This window comes from Peromyscus californicus, unplaced genomic scaffold, assembly GCF_007827085.1.
Source record: "Peromyscus californicus insignis strain IS unplaced genomic scaffold, ASM782708v3 Scaffold_1__1_contigs__length_55948999, whole genome shotgun sequence".
Lineage (NCBI taxonomy): Eukaryota > Metazoa > Chordata > Mammalia > Rodentia > Cricetidae > Peromyscus > Peromyscus californicus.
The window spans coordinates 6,821,116-6,834,567 of record NW_026294492.1 but is presented as its reverse complement, the minus strand read 5'-3'; the positions used below and the strand labels follow the sequence as shown (position 1 = coordinate 6,834,567).

Here is a 13,452-nt window from a genome sequence, read left to right as displayed (position 1 = left end):
GTAGGCAGGTAGCTTAACCTTGCTGGGCATCCGTTTATGTATAAAACAGAAGATACATCTGTCTCATAGGGTTGCTGCTGGAGTCAAAAGAACAAACAAGTGAGTGAGTGAGTGAAGAATGAATGAATGAATGAGCCTGGTAGACAGTTCACATTTCCTAGGTGCCAGTGACTAGTTAGCTGTGAGCCCATTGCCAGTTGGACGGCCCCACTGAGGCCATGCCCACATGGTGTGGGGGGCGATGTGCATTTCTTCCACCGAGGAAGGACAGGGGAGGAGCCGGGGAATGCTGGCTGACAGGCTCTGCCGAGGAGCAGAAGAACCAGGCTTGCTCTGAGTCTCACAGCACCAAGGCCGGCAGAGCTGCGGGCTGCGGGAGGTATTTTAGTCCCGGATGGTCCCTGGAGGAGGCCGTGCCTAAGCAAGTGCACTGCATTCCTGTAATCTCACAGCTGGTTGAGAAGGGCAGGCCCACGCAGTCCCTGACAGAACAGCAGGGGCTAGGGGGCTGCGGGAGATTAAAATAAAAGTCAGATACTCAGGATCCCCACCCAGGTGTCCGGACCAAAATTCCTGCTTCTCGGGAGCAGAGAAAGGCCAAGTACCTACTTCTGGAGTTGGGGCTGCTGCTGCCCCTGCAGCTGGGACTGCATCTATCCCTCCTCCCTCCTCCTCCCTTCTCCCATCCTCCTCCTCTCTCTTTTCTCCTCCTCCACCTCCTCCCAGCATATCTGTCCCTGGCCCACTCTCCCATACACTTGGAGAGCGGAGGATAGGGACAGAAGAGTCCCTGATCCACGGCCTCGCAGTCCAGTCCTGCCTAGAATGTCTGCAGAGCCGTTCCCTCACCAGCTAGGAGAGAGTATGTTTTGTCTAAGGACCCACAAATCAGTACCATCCCACTCTCTGTGCAATCTGGAGGTAAGTGAGTGTGTCATGACTCATGTCCCCAGGGAAGGGCACACACTCTCCACAAGGGGCCCGGCGCTGTACCTTAACATCTCAGCCAGGGGCTCACAAAGAAGAGTGAGGAGGACCAGTTTCCAAGACACTCCCGAGGGCGCTTTGTGGGGCCTAAATTTTCCGTAATGCAGCTCTCCTTCTGAGCGCGTCCCGGCCCTTTAACCTAATTGAACCTAATTTGGCTGCTTCTCCCTTCACTGTATTTTGTCTCTCACTCAAACGCTAGAAAATTGCTGAAGAGCAGGGCCAGGGGTGGCGGGTGGGGAGCTCAACAATAAAGCGCCCACCTGGCCCACATGGAGACCATTCTTGATCTATATAGGGAACAGAGCCATCTCTGTGGGGTCCAGGGCAAGCCAGCCACTCAATCTCAGAAGAGTCCTTAGCATCTGGAGCGAACGGCAGAAGACTTGTGCCCGGGATAACTCACAGACATACCTGTGGGCTCTCTGGCCACAAAACAAGCAGGACAGAAATCCTTCCCACCTGAGAGACGAGGAAATGGGTGTAGAAGGCAGAGGTGGCCCTTCTGGACATTCGGACAGCAAGGCTACCAAGTGTGTGCTCAGTGTTACCCCTGTGGTAGGTGCTGGGATGAGGGGTATTCCCAGCTTAACCTAGCCAACCAAAGCCCAACCTGCTTTCTCAGACAGTCAAGATACCCTTGCAAAGTTTGCTTCCTCATTGACCAGTGCAAATCAAAAAATGACTAAAGGATCCATCCCACTCCGATGATTCTATTCTGTTAGTTTCACGTGTAAGGAACAGAATTCACTATTAAAGAGCATCCTAGCTGGCCAGGGCAGCAGATTAATTTCTTTCCACTATAATGCACAGAAGGCTGTGATGATTGACATCTGGACAGAGGACCAGGGCAGCGCTGAGACTCCAGAGGCCCCTCCTGCTGGGGAAACACAGGATGAAGCTCCGTCCCTTCAGCTCCTACCCTGGGCTGGTTGCTGGGGCTGTCCACCTGATGCTCAGACACCCACAGATGAACTTCCGGGATGGCTGCGGCTACAGAGGGAGCCAACAGGCCTGGATCTTGCCCAGGCTTCCAGAGCCTCTGCGGTGTGATGGCTAATGGAGATGCAGTCAGTCACCTGGTTCCAGGACAATTAGTTCAGATCTAGACACAAGACCCACTGGGAAATCGGCCCACGAGGAAAGCTGAAGAGACCTAAGACTGGGGTGCCTGCCACGCTGCAGTGGTATGTGTGTGGGGCACGAGGTTCCTTCTGAGTGGGCACCACGGGATTGGGAGGAGAGAAAGGAAGATCCCAGCCAGGCTGAGGGGAAGACACTGAGGGAAATCACTTCCCACTGAAGTGTGAGCTGAGAGGAAGCAGGGCTCCTGTACTAAGTCCTGGGGTTTTTAAATAATCCCCTGTGCTGGTCATTCCTCACTGTCAACCTGGCTGAGGTTAGCATTGTCTAGGAGACAAAGCCCAGGGCGTGTGTCTATGGGGGTACTTCCAGAGGTTTAGCTGATGAGGGATGGCTGGCCTCTCTAATGTGGGCTGCACCATCCCATGATCTAGAGCAGTGGTTCTCAACCTTCCTAATGCTGTGACCCTTTAATACAGTTCCTCATGTTGTGCTGACCCCCTGACCCTAAAATGATTTTCATTGCTACTTCATAACTGCAATTTTGATACTGTTATGAATCATTTTGTAAATTTTCGTGTTTTCCCGACAGTCTTAGGTGACCCCTGTGAAAAGGCCTTTTGACCCCAGAGGGGTTGCGACCCACAGGTTGAAAACCATTGATCTAGTTGGAGCCCCAGAGTGAATGAAAAGGTGACCATGAGCTGAGCAGCAGCATTCACCTCTATGATTCCTGACTGTGGATGCGACATGATCAGCTGCTTCAGGTCCCCACGGCCATGCCATCCCCACGATGCCGGGATTGGATCCTCTCAGACTGTGAGCCAAAATTAACCCTCCCTCCTTCCAGAAACTGATTTTGACAGTGTTCTGTCACATTGTGGTGTGGAATCACTGAGGAATCATACACACAGCTCACGGCTCACACGTCCGAAGTGCAGCTTCGGAGGTGTGAGGTCATTACTATAATCCATTTTAGAGCATGTTAGTCTCCCTCCTCAGAAACTTCACACCTGCCCTAGAGAGACGGCTCGGTAAGGAAATGTGCTTAGCACACCAAGCCTGAAACCCAAGTTCAGTCCCACAGAGTCTTACATCGTGGGAGCAGAGAACCAGCTCCCACAAGCTGTCCTGACCTCCATATGTATGACAGTGTGTGTGATACACACACACACACACACACACACACACACACACACACACACACACACACACACATTCTTTGAGAAACGTCTTCTCGGGTCCTGTAATGGCTAACACTGATTGTCAACTTGATGGGTTCTAGAACCCCATAGAGAACAAACCTTGAGGCATGCCTGTGAGGGAATTTCTAGATTGAGTTAACTGGGAAGACCTCCCCCGCCCCAACTGTGGGGAACACCATTCTGTGGGCTAGGATTTTAGATAGAAAAAAAGGGAGAAAATGACCGGAGCACCAGGACTCCCCCCGTACCCCCACCCCCATGACTGCATGAGCAATGTGACCAGACGCCTCAAGCTCCGGATGCCATCCTTTCTTCTGTAAGCGGCTTTTCTAAACGTCTTGTCAGAGCAATGAGAAAAGGCAGCGACCAAAGTCCTTTGCCCATGTTTTTTGGTGGGGGTCTTTTGCTACTGTGCTCTAAGAGCGCTCTCGTATTCCAGATTCAAGTCCAGAATACACGAGCCTTGCCAGCCTGGCCCTTCTCTTTCGTGACCTCTGCTCACCTTCTTGACGGTGTCCTATGAAGCACAACTGTTCACCTGTGTTTTCTTTGGACGTCTGCTCTTTCTGAGTCCTATCTAAGAAAGGAATGGCCTAACTCAAGGTCAAGACTTGGTTCATTTATCTCCCAAGAGTGCTCTAGTTTTAGCTGTTGTATGTAGGTCTGGGGAACACTTTGAATTAATTCATTTACACAGCGTGAAATGGAAATCCAACCTGATTTTTTTTCATAGACTTTAAACTTCTGGTCCCCCTGCCTCCACCTCCCAAGTGTTGGGATCACAGGGATGTGCCACCAAGCCTGGTAGACAAGGGGCTGAGATTGAAAGGGGCCTTGTGTATGCTAGGCAAGCACTCACCAACTAAGCCATATTCCCAAGGCCGTACTTTTCTTTTTTTAGGAGGGAGGTCAGACACTAAAGGCCAGGCTGGCCTAGAACTCACAGCAATCTTCTTGTCTCAGCCTCCCAAGCAGCAGAATTATAGACATGAGTCACCATGCCTGGGTTGTTATTACTTTTAGAGTAGTGGAAAACCATGATAAAATTTCTTTTTTAAGATTTGCATTCCATTCAGACACAGTAATAATGGGAAGAAATTCAGAAACACCCATTGCCATGGCCAGCGGCATCTTGGGAGCCAAGAAAATTCCTGGGTGCGGTAACAGCAAAATCCACAGGAAAGACACAAACAGAACAACATTAGAGTGGCCAGGCATCCATCCAGGGTGTGGCTGCTGTCATCGGGAGTTAATCAGCGCTGAAACAGATTCCTTCATTTGCCTGAAATTTGGATAGGCCCTTCATGTACCTCTGTGGTCCAGCTGCTGGGAACTTCACAGTGAGCTGTTGGCAAAGACTCTGGGCTACTAGACCAAACAGGCGTGAGCCACATCACACCACACACATCCGATTTCCTGGGAGGCGGCCAAAATCCAGATTACTTTAAAAAGAAACTAGAGTGTATAAAATCGCTGGCTACGAGTCTGCCTCTTAATCCTTGGCCTTCCTTTCTCCATCCCCAGCACAGACTAGGTTTACAGCAGGCGTCTAATAACCGAACCAAAGCATGAGGGAACACATGCTTGTGTGACCGATCAGCACGTCCCTGAGCTGGGCTCTGAGGTGGCCCTGATTCTGTCCCTCCCTTCCCCAGCCACAAGACAACTTTTTAAAATGTTTGAAACAGACTGCTGTGCTGAGCTTTGTGTTGTGTGAATCACTGAAGATGTAGAGATGAGGAGCCTAGGGACTAGATGTTAAACTGATGTGCCCATGTTCCGTGCCAGGTGCCTGGTGGAGACCAATGCCACAAAGGCGGCCTGGGGGACTGCCAGCCTTCTCCCTTAAGTGTGGGATAAAAAGCCCGATGACATGGAGGAGACAGCAGCAGACGTGATTATACCTGGGAAGACCGGGCCAGGCGAAGGTTCTAGAGAGTCTGGGGGAGCCTGAAAGAACAGGTATTCACTGGGAATGGCATCCCCCTCCCCAAATCAAGTCCTGGAAGCCCAGAGTGACAGAAGCCACTTCAAAAAAAGGGTTGGTCGGCCAGTGGACATAGAGTTTTTATAGTTTTGGTTGTGAGTCTAGCTTTTAACTGCTGAGCCATCTCTCCGGCCCTGGTACAGAGTTTTTAAACCCAGTCTCCTCCTCCTCCCTGCCACTGTCTCCACCACACTTTGGTCTACACTTGGGACCCAAGCTTGGGATTGGGGGTAATGTTATGGGGAGCACTGTGAAGCAAAGAGAGGCACATTTCACTCCTGACATCCTTGTGGTTCACCAGCTCAGGAAAAAGCCTTCCGGACCCCACTTACATCACCACTATGGGATTCCTGTGGAAGGAAGTTCTACCGGGCCCACTGTCTACAGCAGTGTTGACAAGACAAGGGAACCGATAAGCAAGTCCTGAAGGACATTTGCCCAGGGCCCAGACCCGAGGAGGAGGAGGAGCACATACCCTCCTTTTCCCTGGGTGGCACCTCCACCACCCACGAGGCTGAACTCACCGGAGCTGCGTCTACCACGGGCAGCACCCCGGAAGGGTGAGCGAGTGTTTGGGAGACTTCCGAGTGTTTACTGCTGCGGTATTCCTATGAGGAGGACAACAGCTTGCAGCATTCTGCAAGCCAAAGGTGGGTGGGTGGGGTGCAGAGAGGGAGAGAACCCGTGTTTAAACTCTCCCGTCTCCGAGAGGTCCTGAGCCCCACCAGAAGGAGGGAGAAGGGAGGGAAGGATGTCTGGATGTCTGGGGAGCAGGATGAGGCTGCAATAGAAACAGAAAAGGAAAAGAGAAGGGGGCCAGCGACTGAGTGCTGGTTTTATCTCGTGGCACGGTGGAAACCCTGCCCAGGGCTTCCACGCTAGCATTTGCCAACCCGAGGACACACTACTGGTTCCAGTCTGAGGCAGTGAGCCTGGCTGGCCAGTTGCCCAATCGTACAGCCTGTTCACACCCTGACTGGCTCCTGATACGGGTCGACTCCAAGCTGCTTGGAGGTTTGTTTTTGCTTAAATGGCCAAGTGGACAGAATTGGCACCAGTTAGGGGTGGAGGTGGAAGCAGGCAGACATGTTCAAATTTGGAGATGAGGGACTGCCTCCCCAGGGATCCAGGGCCAGCCCTGAACCGGCCTGTGGGCTTCAAAGAGCCCGAAGCAGGCTGGGTCTGACCCCTCCACCTCCTGCTGGGGTTAAAGTTTCTCCCTCTATGTCCTTGGGGCCTTCAAGTCTGTCATTACCGATGTCCACAACTACTCTTCTGGCCCACCTCCCCCTAAAAGGGACAAATACAGCCAGGTGGGTGCCAGGCCCGTTCCAACCCAAAGGCCAGAGGACACCAAGTCATGACATACAAGCTTTGGCTGTCTGTCACACAGGCCCAGACACAGTCGGACATCACAGACTCAAATTTTCATTTATTTTCAAATTATCTCTCACGCTTTGGCTAAACATACCATCTCTGTACCCAGGGTATGTAGAAAAGCCTCTAAAACAGAGTGAAACATTCCCAGAGGCTGTTGCTTCTGTGTGTGTGTGTGTGTGTGTGTGTGTGTGTGTGTGTGTGTGTGTGTTGTGTGTGCACGCTCACACATGAACATGTACACACGTGAGAGAAAATGAGAGAGAGAGAGAGAGAGAGAGAGAGAGAGAGAGAGAACGAGCACACACACAATGTGCAGTGTGAGAAGCCTCCTTACTCATTTGATTACAAAAGATTCCTGAGCCACCAGATGGTACAGTGGGGGCTGTGGATGCCGGGGGTCATTTTTCTCGTTTCTTTGCACGGGGCTCCATTTCAGCGCCTCAAAGAGTGACATCCAAGAAGCTCTTCCACAATTCCACCAAGACAATGGCTGGGCGACTTCAGGAACTTGGCTTGCTTTTGCTCCGCTGAGCAGATGTGTGCCCTTTCTCACTTCCTGAATAAATAGGCCCTGTGCTAATCCCAAGGCACCCGGTAGCACTCTGGGCTCCCTTACTGCCAAACGGTCTGAACAGGTGGGGCCTGAGATCCAGGCTCTGTTATATAATGAGTCCAGAGCTACCACCACCCCTCCGTCACAGACAGCTTAGCTTGTTCCAAGATGGCTATGCTAGCCTAGGGTCAACATCAAAGACCATGCCCCCCGGTGCTCTGTGTAGGGACGGGGAGCCTGGGAGATCAAAGCTACAGAGGTGACGGTGGCCCTCAGTCCTCCACGTGGCTTTGCTGCCTGGTCTGTGTTTGGTTGAGCTATCAAACAAGGGACGCTTCACAGCTCCCTGGTCCTCCACAGCTCAACTGGTTAGAAGAGAACAGCCTCTGAGCTCCGTGCGGGATTGCCCACGCAAGATGTGCCATGTAGGATGCCGCATGTAGGATGCTCCATGCAGGCGCTCCCTGTAGGGCACACCACACAGCCTCCCTATGGAGAACCAGCTCAGCGTCCCCGTAAAGCAGAGCAGTGGAGGTCTCCAAGAGGACCACGGTGTTGGGGGGGAGAGCCTCGCCCAGGAACCGCATGCTGAGGAAGAGCACAGCCAACCACACGCTCAGGCCGGCAGATGGACCATGCTTCCTCCTGCTCCAGTCCTCTCTCAGGCCAGCCCTCCAAGGCGCAGCAGGAGGGTTTTAGGTGTCGCTGGATAGCCACCTAAAGTCCCTTTGCGAGAACGGGTTCATGTCTGCCCTTCAACTCTAGTTCGATACTGCTCTGGTCTGACCCTGCAGACCCAGCATTAGCGTGTCTGTGGTAAGGACAGCGAAAGCTACAAGACCCACTCTCCATCTACCGGCAGGGGCTGTCACTTCACGTCATTCACAATCACCACCAAGTTGTCTTGTCCCCAGAAGGAAGCCAAGGCAGGAAGAGGGGCCTTTCCAGCCAAAGGGTAGGAGAAGAGCGGATAAGTAACTTGAGCGGTGCTGTGAGGGGCAGGACGGGTCTCTGTGTGGAGCAAGGGGCCAGGGGAGTCTCTGGCAGGGAAGGCACAAAAGGCAGGGGAGAGACAAGATGGCAAGGCAGCAAACGTTCCCCTTCTTTGAAAACGGTCGCCTTGACAAGCCAGAGCGGCAGCTAGCAGTTACGAACACCGGCTGCTCCTGCAGAGGCCCTGCTTCAGGTCCCCAGAACGCACCCCAGGCAGCTCACAGCTGCCTGTAACTCCAGTTCCAAGGGATCTTACGTCTTCCTCTGGCCTCTGAGGGTGCTGCACTCAAATGCGCATGCATACATATACACATGCGTGCGCGCGCGCGCGCGCACACACACACACACACACACGTGCACACACACATGCGCGCGCACACACACGCACGCACACATGCACACACGCACACACACACAATTTAAAAATAAAATCGGGCTGTAGCGACGGCTCAACAGTGAGCAGCACTTACTGCTTGTGGTGGTTTGATAGAACACGGCCTCCACAGCCAGCGCTGTCAGGAGGTGTGGTTTTGTAGGGGGAAGTGTGTCACTGTGGGGGCGGGCTTTGAGTTCTCATAGATGCTCAAGCCATACCCAGTGTGACAGTTCACTTCCTGTTGCCTGCGGACCAAGACATAGAACTCTCAGCTCCTTCTCCAATGCCACGTCGGCCTGCATGCTGCCTTGCTTCCCGCCATGACGCCAACGGACTGAACCTCTGAAACTGTAAGCCAGCCCCAATTAAATGTTTTCTTTGATAAGAGCTGTCACAGTCATGGTGTCTCTTCGCAGCAACAGAAGCCCTCACTAAGACGCTGCTCTTGCAGAGGACCCTAGTTTGGTTTCTGGTACCCCCATCAGGCAGCTCACAACTACCTGTAACTCCAGGTCTAGGGGGATCTAATGTCTCTGGCCTCTGCAAGCACCTACCCTCACAAACGCACACACACACACACACACCACACACAGACACAGACTCAAAACAATCAAGCAAATCTTAAAATTCTCACTCAAACTCCAGATCTTCTTTGAGGAAAGACACCCCCCCTTCCTGCTCTTCCTCCTCTCCGTCCTCCCCCTGCTCCTCCCTCTCCTGTAACTCGTCCTCCTCCATCTCCTCCTCCCCCTACTTCCCTTCTTCCTTCCTCCCGTCCACCACTGGTCCTGGCTTTGACTGGAGATGACACCTTCCTGATCACTTACAGAAAGGCAGTCCTCCTGCTTTGTGGGGTTCCCGGCCCGAGGGGTAACATCCTGAGGAAGTCAGCGCCCCGGTATCAAACCGATGTCAGTTGAAGTCAGTTTGAAGTGTTCTCAAGCTGCAGAACCCAGCCCATTTATACACTTGGGGCCCCTTGCCACGGCAGCCTGCCCACTTTGAAGAGAGCAAGACTTCTTGCTGTAGAGGGCCAGGCAGAGGGGAGCGATGCCTGCCTCGCAGGCAGAAGGGAAGTACAGATGCAGAGGCCTGTGTGTGGAGATTTACCCTAAGACGGCCAGTACTGAAACTCAACAGCCCACACAGCCCCGGGTGGCTTCCTGAACTACTTGGGTCACAGGGATGTTTAACAACCACGACTGCAGTCATTCTGATACCAGCTCCGCTATGGCTGCCTCCAGAGGGACACGTGGTCTTCAGTGGCTTCCAGAGTACAGAGGGGCCGGGGGCAGGAAGCAGAACTGCCCCCACACTCGTGACTACACAGAAGGCAGTTCTTGCCCACAGTGGCAAGGCACCCATTTCCACACTGAACCTCAAGCCAGACCTCAAAGGCAAGGCAGCCCAATCTCCGAAGCTTGGGCTGTCTCTACGAGGAGGGTGGGAAGACCTTTGAGAAGAGAGGCAAACACCACTCCCAGGCCACAGCCTTGGATTCCAGCCTCGTAACAGAGACTTTCACATGGTGGTAGGAACGAACTGTACCTCCCCTCCTCACTCGGAAAGCTGAGGAAGAAGACAAAACAAAATGCAAGCAGAGATTGATGGGACTCACAGAAAGGCACTTCAGGCATGCCTTGAGCCAATCCCAACACCCAGGAACCCAAGCACACATTGTTCCTTGTGCCTGGAACATACTTAGCTGAACCCCTCCCACGTCAACACTGGGATGTCCCGAGAGGTCCAGAGCCTCCATCCCTGAGTTTCCTCCCATGCTGGTGACTCTGTTCTGGGGCCTTCTCACCTACACATGCCCTCTCCCATTGGCTAAGCCAAGAAGACCAAGGACTAAGTCTTGTTTGGGCTGGGTCCAGGAGCTGGGGCTCGCCTGTCTTGACTGACAACAGAGAGATCTGCCCAGACCATGTAGAGGCTCTAACCTGAGGCCCCACCCCACCCAGCACTCACCATGCCAAGACCTCGACGTTTCTCAGCAGTGACCCAACTGTTTTTCTCTAGTCTACACAACCCCTTCCAACTGCAACTGGTGGGGATGCTTTACAACCAAGGATCCTTCGACTCTACTCCTGGAGGCTTTGGGAGCGTCCACGTGTCAGGAAGAATTTCTGCTTCAAGATATCACCCTCCCCTCCCAATGCTCCCAACCCCCATCATGACCAAGTGTGACCCCAGGGAACCCTATGGTACTCAGTGGTAAGTCTGTGCCATGACTGGGGGTTGTTGGAGACACTGCTCAGGACAGCTTGTTTGAAGCAGGACCTGGCATATGAAACAGAACCTGGCTCGCTGGACCGTGCCATGTAATTTATTCCAAATCTATTACACGTCAATGCCAAATCTAGAATCTAGAACAGATGTTCTGCAACAGGGGGGAAAGGCCGGATGGTTCAACCCAGAGGAGTCGAGGCCAAGGCTCATGTGACATGGGTGGTGTGATCAGGAGGGGTCGGGGACTGCACAGAACATGGGGACAGGGAAAGGGCCTGGCATGGCAGCAAGCTGCAGGACCCTACTCAGCCCTGAGAGGTTGAGCCAGCATCTGAAAGGCCATCACGGTAGGAAGTTAAGAGTGTAGGGGCAGAGCTCTGGCCTGTGTTAGGCCTGATCTATCCTCTCTAGCCTGTGCCCCCCAGCTCAGTCCCCTCCATGCCTCATCCTCCTGTCCCCATGGGCTACCATCTCCAGGGAGTATGCCAGAGCCTGCTGCTGCTGACCTCTGAGTCCGCCCTCTGCTATGGTAAAGGACATTCTGAGTCACCTGGTATGCAAAGCACATTAATGACTGGAACATTCCTCTAGCGTGTTCTGGAGACACTGTGCCTAAGTCCATGTCATAGCACGGAGTTAACAACGTCCTGCCTCATTTTCCATGGCCAGAGGCCCACACTCCACTGGGGACCATCAGCCCAAGAGCACTTGTTCCCTCCTGTCCGCGTAAAGACACCTGGCTCGGAGAGACTAGGACATTCTGCAATGCCCCTCGGCTGGTTAAGAGCTCAACTGCATCCGCAGTTCCATGACTGACTTCTGGAAGGAGCTTGGAGGGGAGACAAGAGAGCAACCATCCCCCCATTTCCTTCCCAGGTATTAGCGACGTGAAGAGGAGAGTGATAAGGAAGACACTGCATGTTACTTTGGGAAAGCACGCACGCACGCACGCACGCACGCAGGCACACACACACACACACACACGCATGATGTGCTGGCTAGTTTTACGTCAACTTGACACAAGCTAGAGTCATCCTAGAGGAGAGACTCTCAATTGAGAAAGTGTCTCCACAAGATCTAGCTTTAGGCAAACCTGTAGGGTATTTTCTTGGTGGTTACTGTGGGAAAGGCCCAGCCCACGGTGAGTGGTGCCATCCCTGGGCTGGTGGGTCCTGGGTTCTGTAAGAAAGCAGGCTGAGCAAGCCATGGGGAGCAAACCAGTAAGCAGCGCCCACCCCTCCATGGCCTCTGCATCAGCTCCTGCCTCCAGGTTCCTGTCCTGTGTGAGTTCCTATCTTACTTCCTCTATGAGCTATGATTTGGAATATGTAAGCCAAACCCTTTCCTCCCCAAGTTGCTTTTGGTCATGATGTTTCATCACAGCAATAATTACCCTAACACACACATGCACACGCACACACACACACACACACACACACACACACACACACACACCACACCACACAAATGCAAAAAGACAATTTTTTTTTTTAGAAGAATAAGAAAAACATCATCCAGATGTCTTAATTTGAGCTAACCGAGAACACCCCACACCATGAGACAGAGAACAGTGTCCCCATCTTAAAATCTGGCAGGAGCCTCAGCTCCAACAGCAGGAAGGACCAACAATTCGTCACCTCAGGAGGCTCGGGAGCCCCAGGGACTGCTCCGCTGGGCCTGTTGCTAAGCTTCGCCATGCACAGAGTGAGCAAGCACAGACCGAGTCCTGCCGTGTGACCCGGCTTCCTCTAGGCCAGCCGTTCTCATCCTGGGGGGGTCGAACAACCCGTTCACAGGGGTCCCATATCAGACACCCTGCATCTCAAATATTTATTTCATGATTCATAACAGAAGCAAAATGACAGATATGAAGTAGCAATGAAAATAATCTTATGGTTGGGGGTCGCCACAACACGAGGGACTGTGCTAACGGGTTGCAGCATGAGGAAGGTTGAGAACCACTTGCTCAAGGCCCTGACTGCCCTTAAAACACACACACCTTTAATCCCAGCACTAGGGAGGCAGAAGCAGATCTCTGGGAGCCTGAGACTAGCCAGAGCTATGTAGTTAGACTCTGTCTCCAAAAAAAAAAAAAACAAAACAATTTTGCTCCGTAAAGACTTCAAGACGCAGCACAGAAGCCTGTGGGAGGAAATGATGATGGGTCTTAGCACCCCCTGTCCCCAGGTCACAGTGCATCTCAACACTGTGCCCTCACACACTGGCCCGGGGGAAGTGCTTCTAAAGAGCTCATCACTGACATCCCGTCACCCCACTGACGGCTGCTTCAGCATGTCCCAGAGTTGCCTGGACAATTACTATGAGCTAATCCATCCTCGATGCCAGGAGCAGGCATGCAGGCGGTCGGTGTTCAGCATCCTGCTCTCATTCTCCTTGGTGTCACCGCACCAGTGAGCAAACATCGGCCCTGCCCCGGGGCCACTGTGCTCTGGCTGCCCCTGCCTCCGCCGGGGAGCCACTTTCTGGTCCCTTATCAAACAGAGACAGCGCTGACTGACTGACCAGCTTGGAGTGGGGCACACGGGAATAAGACAAGCGCTGTGAACACATCTGCAAGCACGCCATGTCAGAGGGTCCTGCAAGTTGACTCTGGGTACAGGTGGGGTCTGGACACTGCTTCACCTCCCTCACACAT

The 13,452-nt window shown here is 53.0% G+C and overlaps 1 protein-coding gene across 2 annotated transcripts in view; it reads right to left on the bottom strand.

Moving 5' to 3' along the window:
• Window positions 1–13,452, bottom strand: part of Hpcal1 (hippocalcin like 1) — a 110,468-nt gene that overhangs the window by 63,533 nt on the left and 33,483 nt on the right. The window lies entirely within an intron of this gene.